Source organism: Mus caroli, chromosome 12 (genome assembly GCF_900094665.2).
Source record: "Mus caroli chromosome 12, CAROLI_EIJ_v1.1, whole genome shotgun sequence".
Taxonomy (NCBI): Eukaryota; Metazoa; Chordata; class Mammalia; order Rodentia; family Muridae; genus Mus; species Mus caroli.
In genome coordinates this window covers 114,602,462-114,613,041 of record NC_034581.1, presented here as the reverse complement: position 1 = coordinate 114,613,041, position 10,580 = coordinate 114,602,462, and the positions used below count along the sequence as shown (strand labels likewise).

The 10,580-nt window shown below is 35.5% G+C and overlaps 1 pseudogene; it reads right to left on the bottom strand.

The window, feature by feature from the left end:
* Nucleotides 1–9,549: 9,549 nt before the first annotated feature.
* On the bottom strand, nt 9,550–10,119 carry LOC110306653 (annotated as a pseudogene).
* Nucleotides 10,120–10,580: the final 461 nt, after the last annotated feature.

The following is a 10,580-nucleotide window of genomic DNA, read 5'->3' as shown; positions in this document are numbered from 1 at the left end:
CTATAAATTAATTATGTCTCAGGTCAAAGCAGATAGGTTAGGCTTTCACATCTCTTGGGGCTTCACCTGCTGCACAAGGACCACTCACATCTGGAGGAAAATCTTTTTTTTAAAAAAAACTTATTTATTTTTATTTTTTATTAGACATTTTCTTAATTTACATTTCAAATGCTATCCTGAAAGTCTCCTATACCCTCCCCCCACCCTGATCCCCAACCCACCCAATCCTGCTTCCTGGCCCTGGCATTCCTCCATACTGGGGCATATGATCTTCACAAGACCAAGGGCCTCTCCTCCAGGAAAATCTTCTTTACTTCTTAGTGTATTGATTTAATTGATAATATTTCCACCAAATACTTTCATAGACCTACGCAGAATAGTTTTAGATAAACTATCTGGGCATCCTGGGGCCTAGCCAAATTGATAGTTAAAATTACCCCCTACAGTTGGTGAGACATAAAATGATATAGATAACTATTTAGATATCTCCACTGAAAGAAGCCAGTCAGAAAAAGCTATATACTATATGATTCTAATTTATGACATCCTGAAAAAAATGAAATCAGAGATTTCAAGGAACAGCCAGATCCAGGTGTTCATGGTGTGAGATAAGGAGGATGCATAGATTTATGAGAAAAGACATGGAGTGTCACAGAAATGTCTGAAACATACTATAGTTGTTGAGGAAGTGCTAAGTTTATTAAAATTCACACAATTTAGTAGGCATAAAACTGTGGTTTTATAAATGTTACCTAAACATAATGATAAACTGGCAAATTCTGAATTTGGCCTATGATAAGCTAAAATTATGTATAATTATAAAGCACAACCTTATTGAAGTTTTGAGTAAGTATATACCAACTAAAATAGCTTCACAATTAAGAAAGGGCTATATGATTTCATACCATAAAAGCACTGTGTTTTTGTGGAGTAAATTGTTTCCCATATAGGGTATTGGCTAAAAAATTCTGAAAGAACTCAGAAACAACCAGTTCCCAAATATTTGAATCTCCATTATATCTTCATTTCCTGATATACTCATATTTCTCCAACATAACACATATAACAAACTGAATGGCCTACTCATGAATTCATCTTTTCTTTATATTACAATGTGAAGTCTACAGGGTCAGTCATTTGAGGCCTGGATTATAGTAGTGTCTGTATAAATTTTGGTTTTAGTTGAACATGCTTTGTTAACTAGTGATGTAATATCCACTGGAGACACTGAAGAAAAATATTTAATAAGGAAATTTCAGAACCAACCAATACAGAAATGATCCCAGTCCAGCACACACTTAGTTTGTAATCTTGGGGAAATTATTTAAATTTTACCAAATGAAATCACCACAGTATATGGCTAAAAGGTCCAAGATGTTACTTACATCACCCTTCTCATTTTCTTAAACTACCTTTCTTTAGAACCTAAGAAATGGTTTTACCCCCATTATTAGTTTTATTGATACTGAAACCAATAAGGACCCTGGTAGGAAAAATTCATCTCAGTCCTTAAAAACAAGTATCCTTTAAGACTTTTAAAATCCATTTAAGATACAGAAAAGTAATTAAAGAGTCTGGAATCTTTAGCAGTACAGGAAGTATTACTCTAGTTGATTTTCCTATATCTGAGGTCAAAATCAGAGAATAGGCTAGATTATACAGAGCTGTGCATTGAATACATTTCCAAATTGAAATTTTTTGTTTTCTCAATTAGCATACACAGTGAACACAAGCAGTATTGTGGAAGTTATGGGTTGTTTTCAAAATTCGGCTCATCTGGTTGTGATTATCACAGATTAGAATGAATGATACCAAATACTAATTCTAATGAATAAAGTATTAGCAGAAAACAATTGATTTCCAGTAACTAATAAATACTGAAGATGAATGCCAAAGATTTATCTAATATTCTTTAAATATTCATCTTAAAACCCTAAAAGATGACAATGGGATGAGGACCATTGCTTTTGCAAAAACCATAAGGAATTTCCTTTAAATATTTCCTAAGCATTTAAGCATAGTATCATAGTAAGTACTGAATAGCTAAATTTGCTGAATTTAAAATGAAATAAAGTTGCCTGAACCTATATACTATAAGAATAATTAAAACTGGAAAAAAATGAACCTATGATCAAGATTGGCTATATATTTTCTGTGAAGAAACATGAAAGATAACTCGATCTAGTCTCCTTTTTGTTCATAATTTATTTAGTTTCATTTACATTATATACCAATTGTACCTTCTCCCTCCTCTTCCCTAAGTCCTGCCCTTGCAGGTCCCTCCCCCCATTACCTCCTCCCTTTCTCCTCAGAGAAGGAGAAGCTCCACTTGGTTACCACCTGACCCTGGGACATTTAGTCCCAGCAGGACTAAGCATTTTCTCTCTCACTAAGGCCCAACCAGGCAGTCCAGGTAAGGGAAGGGGATCCATGACAGGCAAGAGAGTCAGAGACAGCTTCTGCCCCAATTGTTGGGGGACCCACATAAAGACCCAAGCTGTACATATGCTATAAATGTGCAGGGGTGCTAGGTTTAGCCCTTTGGTTGATGGCTCAATCTCTGTGAATCCCCATAGGCCCAGGCTAGTTGAGTCTGTAGGTCATCTTCTGGTGTCCTTGGCATCTTCAGCTCCTTCAGTCCTATCCCCAAGACTCCCCGAGATTTGTCTGATATTTGGCTATGAGTCTCTGCATCTGTTTCCATCCACTTCTTGATGAAGACTCTCAGGAGTCAGTTATGCTAGGTTCCTGTCTGAAAGCATAGCAAAGTATCAATAGTGTCAGGGGTTGGCTCTCTCCCATGGAATAGATCTCAAATTGGATCAGTCATTGGTTGGCCATTCCCCTCAATCTCTGCTCCATCTGTATCCCTGTGCATTTGTAGGCAGGACAAATTTTGGGTTGAAGATTTTGTGTGTGGGTTGATGTCTCCTTCTTTTCACTGGAAGTCCTGCCTGGTTGGTCTTCATTTCTAAACAGAAGGTTCTGTCTTCCTGAAGAATGAAGTCAGTGTTGGTGGCTGTTACTCAGAGGACCTGAGTGGTCACTCATTTTATTCTGGCTTTCTAAGACATTTGCTCTCTCTAGCCATCACAGCCACAGAAGTAGCTTGTTGCAAGATAATACCTAAAAACATCTATCATAGAATATTATACTCTTGAATGATTTTGCCTCCCATTAGAATGACTCATGATGTTATTATCCCTCAGATGTTTGTTGACTAATAGTTTCCATAGAGGATCTGTATGACAGTCTAAATTCCTCACATATTTCTGAATCCTTTTTCTGAGAAGTCTCTGAGCATTGAAATAGGAACTAGAGGTATAAAAATGATTAAGGTGCATTTATCTACCTTTGTGCTGCCCATGATCTGAAAGAGAAATATTTTTATGAATAATAATGATACTATGTAATATATAATAGAATTATATATATTATTTATAAGGTGGGTAGTGTGTCTCCAGGTTAGCTATTAAATCTTCAAGGAGAAACTTTTGTTTTTTAATTGCTGTCAAAGAGTTGTGTTCAATAATCTGAGACAAGTTAGTTGAGAGAAGAAATAGCACTGAGGCATATAAGATATATTTAAGAAATTAAATACACAAATTATTGTGGATACTGGGAAGTGGTCACTGATAGAAGCCTGATATGGCTGTCTCCTGGAGGCTCTGCTAGAGCCTGACAAATATAGAGGAGGAAGCTCGCAGCTAACCACTGGACTGAGTTCAGGGGAGGTCCCCGATGGAGGAGTTGGAAAAGGGACTGAAGGAGCTGAGGAGGTTTACAGCCCCATGGAGGGAGCAACAGTGTCAACAGGCCAGATCCTTTAGAGCTCCTGGGGACTGGGCCACCAATCAAAGAATACACATGGAGTGACCCATGGAGCTGGTCACATATGTGGCAGAAGATGGCCTTGTTGGACATCAGTGGGAGAAGAGGCCCTCAGGCCTGAGGGTGTTCAATGCTCCAGTGTAGGGTAATGCCAGGGCGGTGGGATGGGAGTGGGTGGGTGGGGGAGCATCCTCAAAGAGGCAGGGGGAGGGAGGATGGGATAGGGTATTTCCAAAGGGGAGACCTGGAAAGGGGGAAACATTTGAAATGTAAATAAAGAAAATATCCAAGAAAAAACATTATCAGGTTATTGACTTACATTTAATAAGGCTGGATATGAGGCTAATATTTAGATTCTTATTTTTCCATCTGAAAAACACCAACACATAACTATTAGTCAGTGAAGGCAACAACTTGTGTGGGAAAATAAGAGATTATGATCAGATAATTGTTTCAAAGAGAATGCTCTGGCAGCAGGGTGGATAGCACGGCCAAGAGAAATGAGATGAGAGTTAGAGCCTGCTGTGATGGTGCAGTGACAGATGACAAGTGTTTGATCTAAAGCAATGGGAGTGGACACACAGAGAGATTTGAAATCAATTTGCAGAATTAAAATGACAGAGCTTGCTGATTAATTGGCTGTTTTGGGTGAGTTACAAAGAAGAGTCAGTCTAGACTCTAGACTCTGGGTGACTTATGCGTGCATATTACTAAGGAACTTTACTGCTGGTAATAGGAACCAGAAATAACTGTGACCAAAATAAGTAGCAGTTTATTTTCCCTTTGGTGATCTACTTATGAAGGTGAATACCATGGGTCTGGATAATAGCAGCACAATATTAAAGGACTCCTACTCACTCTGCTCTACTAATGGTTTCTAGTTTTAGAATTTTTTTTTTCCAAGATGGATGCTGTAGTTTAACTATTACATCAGTATACCATGCAGCTTCCCCTGATCTCTCCTACTTCCTTTTTTGTTGTTGTTGTTAAGTTTTGGGAATCGGATTGTAGGACCTTATGTGATCAAGTTCTATCACTGAGCTTAATCTCTAGCTCTTCTCTAAAAGGTACATTGAATTGTTTTAATTGGCTCTGAAGTGTTGTAAACAGTATGTAGGATATTTTCAAATAATATCAGCTGAGTTTAGTAATATCAGTCCCCCAGGAAGATATCATAGCCATGACCTTGGTGAGACTGGATGCCTGTCCTTCATTCATTTTTTTTCAACTGTGCATTTACTCTTCATTAACAAGAACAAGGTACTATGTATTTATGCATCAGTTTTAAGAAAACAAATATTTTCAAGCACCTTCTAGCAAATTTTAGGCACTGCACTGAAGATACAATCACACCAGTTGATAAATTAGAATGGAAATGAAAACAAGTAGCGTGTTTTCTGGTACTTGTGTTGCAGTCAGACTCTTTTATTGTAGGCCTGTGACAAACAGCAATGTCTCTGCATGTGTGGGGAGTCCAGGCTTGTCTAGAATACTCTCTTTGTTTAAAGTCAATATTCGTTTTTCCTAAATTATATAAGTGATAAGTGAATATGTGTTATACATTTAAAATTAATCTTATGAATCACCAACCTAAAGCTATACAGATGATTTTTAGTGGAGACAAGAAATGAGACTACAGATAATATTGGTTACTTGTGTGGCTTCTAGAGTATTAAATTATATTATTTGAAAGTATCACAGCAATAAGTTTCACATGTTACATGGTAATTTTTATAACTCATAAACCTTTAGGATAAATATAATTTTTTACAATTTTCTATTTTAACATGTTACACTAAATTTAAAATCCTTTTTAAAGAGTATGTTTTTCTTCAGGCTGAATTATTGGAGCAATCACATTCCATTTTACTGGCCAAACAGACTTTGCACAAGGAGAAACTTGACTTAATTTTTTTTTTTTTTTGTGACTTACTCTTCACCATGCTAGGATGAACATTCTCAAGTGCTGAGTTACTGACATAAGAGCTAGTATATAGGCATCATTTAACCACTCTAGGTGAATATGTGTGAGTGTGTGTATGTATGCATGTGTGTCTAAGCTGTACAACTTTTGGAATTAAGACAATATTTTTCATCTAAAAACAAATGTAAGTTTTGCTTGATTTCTTTCTATTTACCATGGGTTTTAATAAATCTGAGTAACCGAGTTAGCCTTTATAATAGCAATGTAGTCTTCTGTACTGGTAAGTGGATTTTACCAATCTTTTAAATAGTATAATCTCTTCGGTAACATCATACTCTAAGCTTTAACAATGCTGTATTAAAGGAATTAAATAGGCTTCCTCGGTAAAACCCTTGATATGATTTGTAACAGCACTATGTTTTAATCACTATATAATTTCTCCCTGAGTAAATTCTCTATAATCCTCAGGACTATATTTTAAATCTTCAGGATGGTGATTTTTAGAAATGATACATTTTCTTTCTTATTAAATTGCATCTCAAGAGCTGTTTCTCAAATAGATGACCAGGCTAGATAAAAGACGAAAAGATAACAAAATATGTTTCATTTCATCTAAGAGCCAGGAACAAATAATTGTATACTTTTCAAATTTTGGTTGGAAATTTATCTACATTCTCAAATATAGAGTTGAATTCATGTAATTAAACAAAGTAGACATCATTGGTACCAAATAAACTTCAAAGTCCAGCATCATTTTATGTTTCAACTGGGTAGAATGCTTAGTTTACCTATTAGTATGATGCTAATAAGCTGATTTAAAATTGAGATTAAAATTATGTATACATTAGTTATTTTAATATACTGTCTTTGCAAGAAAAATAAACATTAAGTGTATTTCACTTTTCTTATCCAATTAAAGGTATGATAGTATCATTGAATTCTAGCTCTATACTATAACTTAGATTGTGCAATACTATGCATAGATGATGCAAGACAGGTACCTGAAAGATATCATCTATTTAAATAAACTTATAGTCCAATGTTTTTAAGTGATAATTATATGCATATATATGGAGTATAATGTGGCAATTAAAAAACCAATTGTGTGTTTGAATCTATTTCTTCTATTTATGTCTATTTGACTTAATTTGAAAGCTAAGCAATATTTTAGTAAAATCCATTGGTCATTATGTCTGAGTGTATTAGTTTATGTGTCTTCAAACTAAATAATAAGTAACGATGAAAAGTTAAAATGTGAAATTATTATGCATGGCTTAAAAGGAAAGTCTATATTTACCTCCTGATTACTTTTATCTAGAATGTTCTTTTGGTTTATGATGATGGAATATTAATAAGACTATAGGACCTATTTCTGAATTATATCTATCAAAGGTTTACCAGCCAATTGATTTCCTTAGTAATATATTAATATTTGCAGCTTGTTATGAGGTTGTTATTGTAAATATAACTCTTGATGCATTCGATTTTAATGTTTGCTGTTCTGTTGGTTGTATAAAAGAGACTCAAGAACAAAATTTGATGATCATAAATAATAGCACATTCCACATGCTGTGCGTGTAAGAGTTTTACATGATACATACATCCTTGGGGAAAACTCATTTTCTGAGAAAAGGAAACAAAAGAAGGAAAACTGTCAGCAGAAGACAGCTCCTGAATTCCATGTAGCATTTTTATGTGGTGTTGTTGCTATAATTGGAAGTGAAAATGACTGGGTTGCAGTTTCCCTCCTGACAAGTGCCTGCCATCTATGTTCATGCTACCCAAACAACATTATTTGTTTCAGATGGCACAATGTTAACAAATTAATTTCAAACACTTCCTCTTGTGTTGTATCTCAGTTATGACGTCTTAAACTATTTTGAAGAAAACCATCTTGGTTTTAAAATGTTGTTAGAAGATAAACCATCACATTTGGAATTATTCTTTCCAAGATTTTTTTGTTTATTTTCAGAAACTTGATACTCCTTTTGAACAATTCAGTCATTCAGTCTCATTAAAAGCTTGTCACTGACTAGTAAATATTATTAGAATCCATACATTCCAAAATAAATATTTTCCTACATAAATGAAGATTGTATATCAGATTAGTTTATGCACAAGGAATGTACATTATTTTTTTCTTAACTGCAGACATGAGAAGATGAAGTGAATTTCCTTTGTGAGTTGTGTCTTTTGACAATCATGTAACCAAGCAGTTATACAACTATAACTTTAAATAATACTGTATACTGAGCATATAATGAGCCATTCTCTGATGATTGAAATCACAAAATACCAAGGACATAATGAGAAACCAACTGATTCTTTGTAAAATGGTGTCATGAAAACTGTATGTTCACATGCAGGAGAGTGAATGAAGCTGCATATACTTACATCACACCTTATATAAAATGAAAATGAAAATGGATTGCATGCTTAAACTATGCCGGGGCCTAACAAACACAGAAGTGGATGCTCACTGTCAGCGATTGGATGGATCACAGGGCTCCCAATGGAGAGGCTGGAGAAAGTACCCAAGGAGCTGGGGGGATCTGCAACCCTATAGTTGGAACAGCATGATGAACTGAGCAGTACCCCGGAGCTCTTGTCTCTAGCTGCGTATGTATCAAAAGATGGCCTAATCGGCCATCGCTGGAAAGAGAGGCCCATTGGATTTGCAAACTTTGTATGCCCCAATGCAGGGGAATGCCAGGGCCAAAAGAATGGGAATTGGTGGGTAGGGAAGTGGGGGGGTTATGGGGGACTTTTGGGATAGCATTGCAAATGTAATTGAGGAAAATACGTAATAAAAATATTTTTAAAAAAGCTGAAACTATAAAACCCCTAGAAGAAAAATGGGAAAAAATATATCACACTTGTCTGGGAAAAATTTCTTGGATAGAGTCTCCAACACAAAAACAATACAAGATAGAACAGATGAGTTGAGTCAATCAAATTAAAAGTTATTGCATAAGCAATAATGTATAATAAGTATAACAAAAGATAACCCATGGATTAGGAGAAAGTATTTCAACTGTATGCATTATATAAAGGGCTAATACTCAAAATGTATAAAGAAATAGCTAAACAGTAAGAAAGAAAAAACTAGTTTTTAGCTTTGAATCTTCAGATCAGATACTTCTTTTTTTTTCCTATAGAAGTAGACAACAAAAAACATGCTTAACATTTCAAAACATCATAGAAATACAAATTAAAACTACAATATGATATTATCTGACACTTGTCAGAATGGCTATTACTAAAAATATGGAGGATAAAGTGTGCTGTCAAAGATATGTAAAATGGCAAAGACACTGGAATATACATTGGTGAAAAGTATAATAGTTCTCCAGAACACTAAGAATAGAACTATTATATGGTTTTTCAATTTTATTTCTAAACATATAATGACAAATTGATATCAGTATATTATGGAGAGGGCTCCACTCATGTTCACTGAAGCACTGTCACAATAAATACACTTCATAGCAGAACCAGTTCAGTTTGTAGTCTTGTTTTCATGGTCTTCCTTGAAGCACAAACATAGGCCATGGAAAGATGAAGATAGCATGTTTTACTGAAAGGATATTTTAATAGTATAGTAAATATTTGCATGTTGTTCCTGCCAAGCCTGTGTTGCTCAGACAAACACGCTAGCAAATCACATATGTTAAATGCTACCAAAATACTAAAAGTAACTGATAGCAGTCTTTACTTCAATAATATACTTTTTTTTTGCTGCTTGATCAATGTTTATTGTCTTTATGAAAAAAAAATCTTCATAGAAAACTGCTTTAGCTTTCAGCAGTCCTTTCCTGAGCTCTGAGGAAGCCTGCCTTCTTTTGAGCAACCCGGTCTTTCTTCTGGGCAAGAGACAGTTTGGAACAATTCCACCTCTTCTTCTTCACTTCTCTCTTAGCCTTCTTCTCATAGACTGAATTCTCTCAGATAGCAGCATGAGCTTTCTTATACATTTCCTCCATCATGTCTGGAGTTATGTTGTTTTTGATGTACTGAAAGAACTGTTTCTTATACGCATCTTCCTCCATTAGGTAGCATATGTAGTCTGCTACATTCTGACCCATGATGTGATTTCGGTGTACCTCTGCATTGAACACCTTGCTTTCAGAGTCATAACCAGGGAATCGTTTAGTGCTATCTGGGATAGACAAGCCTCCATCCACAGCTTCCTTCAGGGTCCCCAAAACTTTATTGCCAGTTGTATTTCGGGCAAGACCAGCATCCAGATAATAAGTGAAGGCACCAGGCTGACCATTAATACTTTCCACATTGTATTTACCTCCATTCACCTCCACTTGGCTTTCCAGCATTCTAAACCAACTTGGTGCAGACAGTCTGACCATGTAAGGAGACTGACTGAAGCTCTGCCCAAATAACCTGTGGACGGAAAACCACCACTTGCTACTGGAGAGAAGGATGATGATGAAGTTCCAGATCTGGTGGAGAATTTTGATGAGGCTTCTAAGAATGAGGCAAACTAATTGAATCAACTTCTGAGGAAGGTGATACTTGTAGAAGTTACAGGAGCTGCTATTTTATATCATGACTGCTTTTTAATTTTTTGTTTATTATGGATCTAATAAAATCTAGATCTCTAATAATTTTAAGCCCAAGCACCCCCTTCTCCTCCCCCCCCCCCGACACTGCAGTTCTTTTCAGTTTAGCTTATTTCTAATTCATTCTTTGTGTCAAATTAAGCTGAAGAAGCCTGGGAATAAAGTTTGGAAAAGGTTAATAAAATTCTTTGCCTAGTTAAAAAAAAAACAATAAAAAAGCACATATCCAAACTCTAGAAACAAAAAGA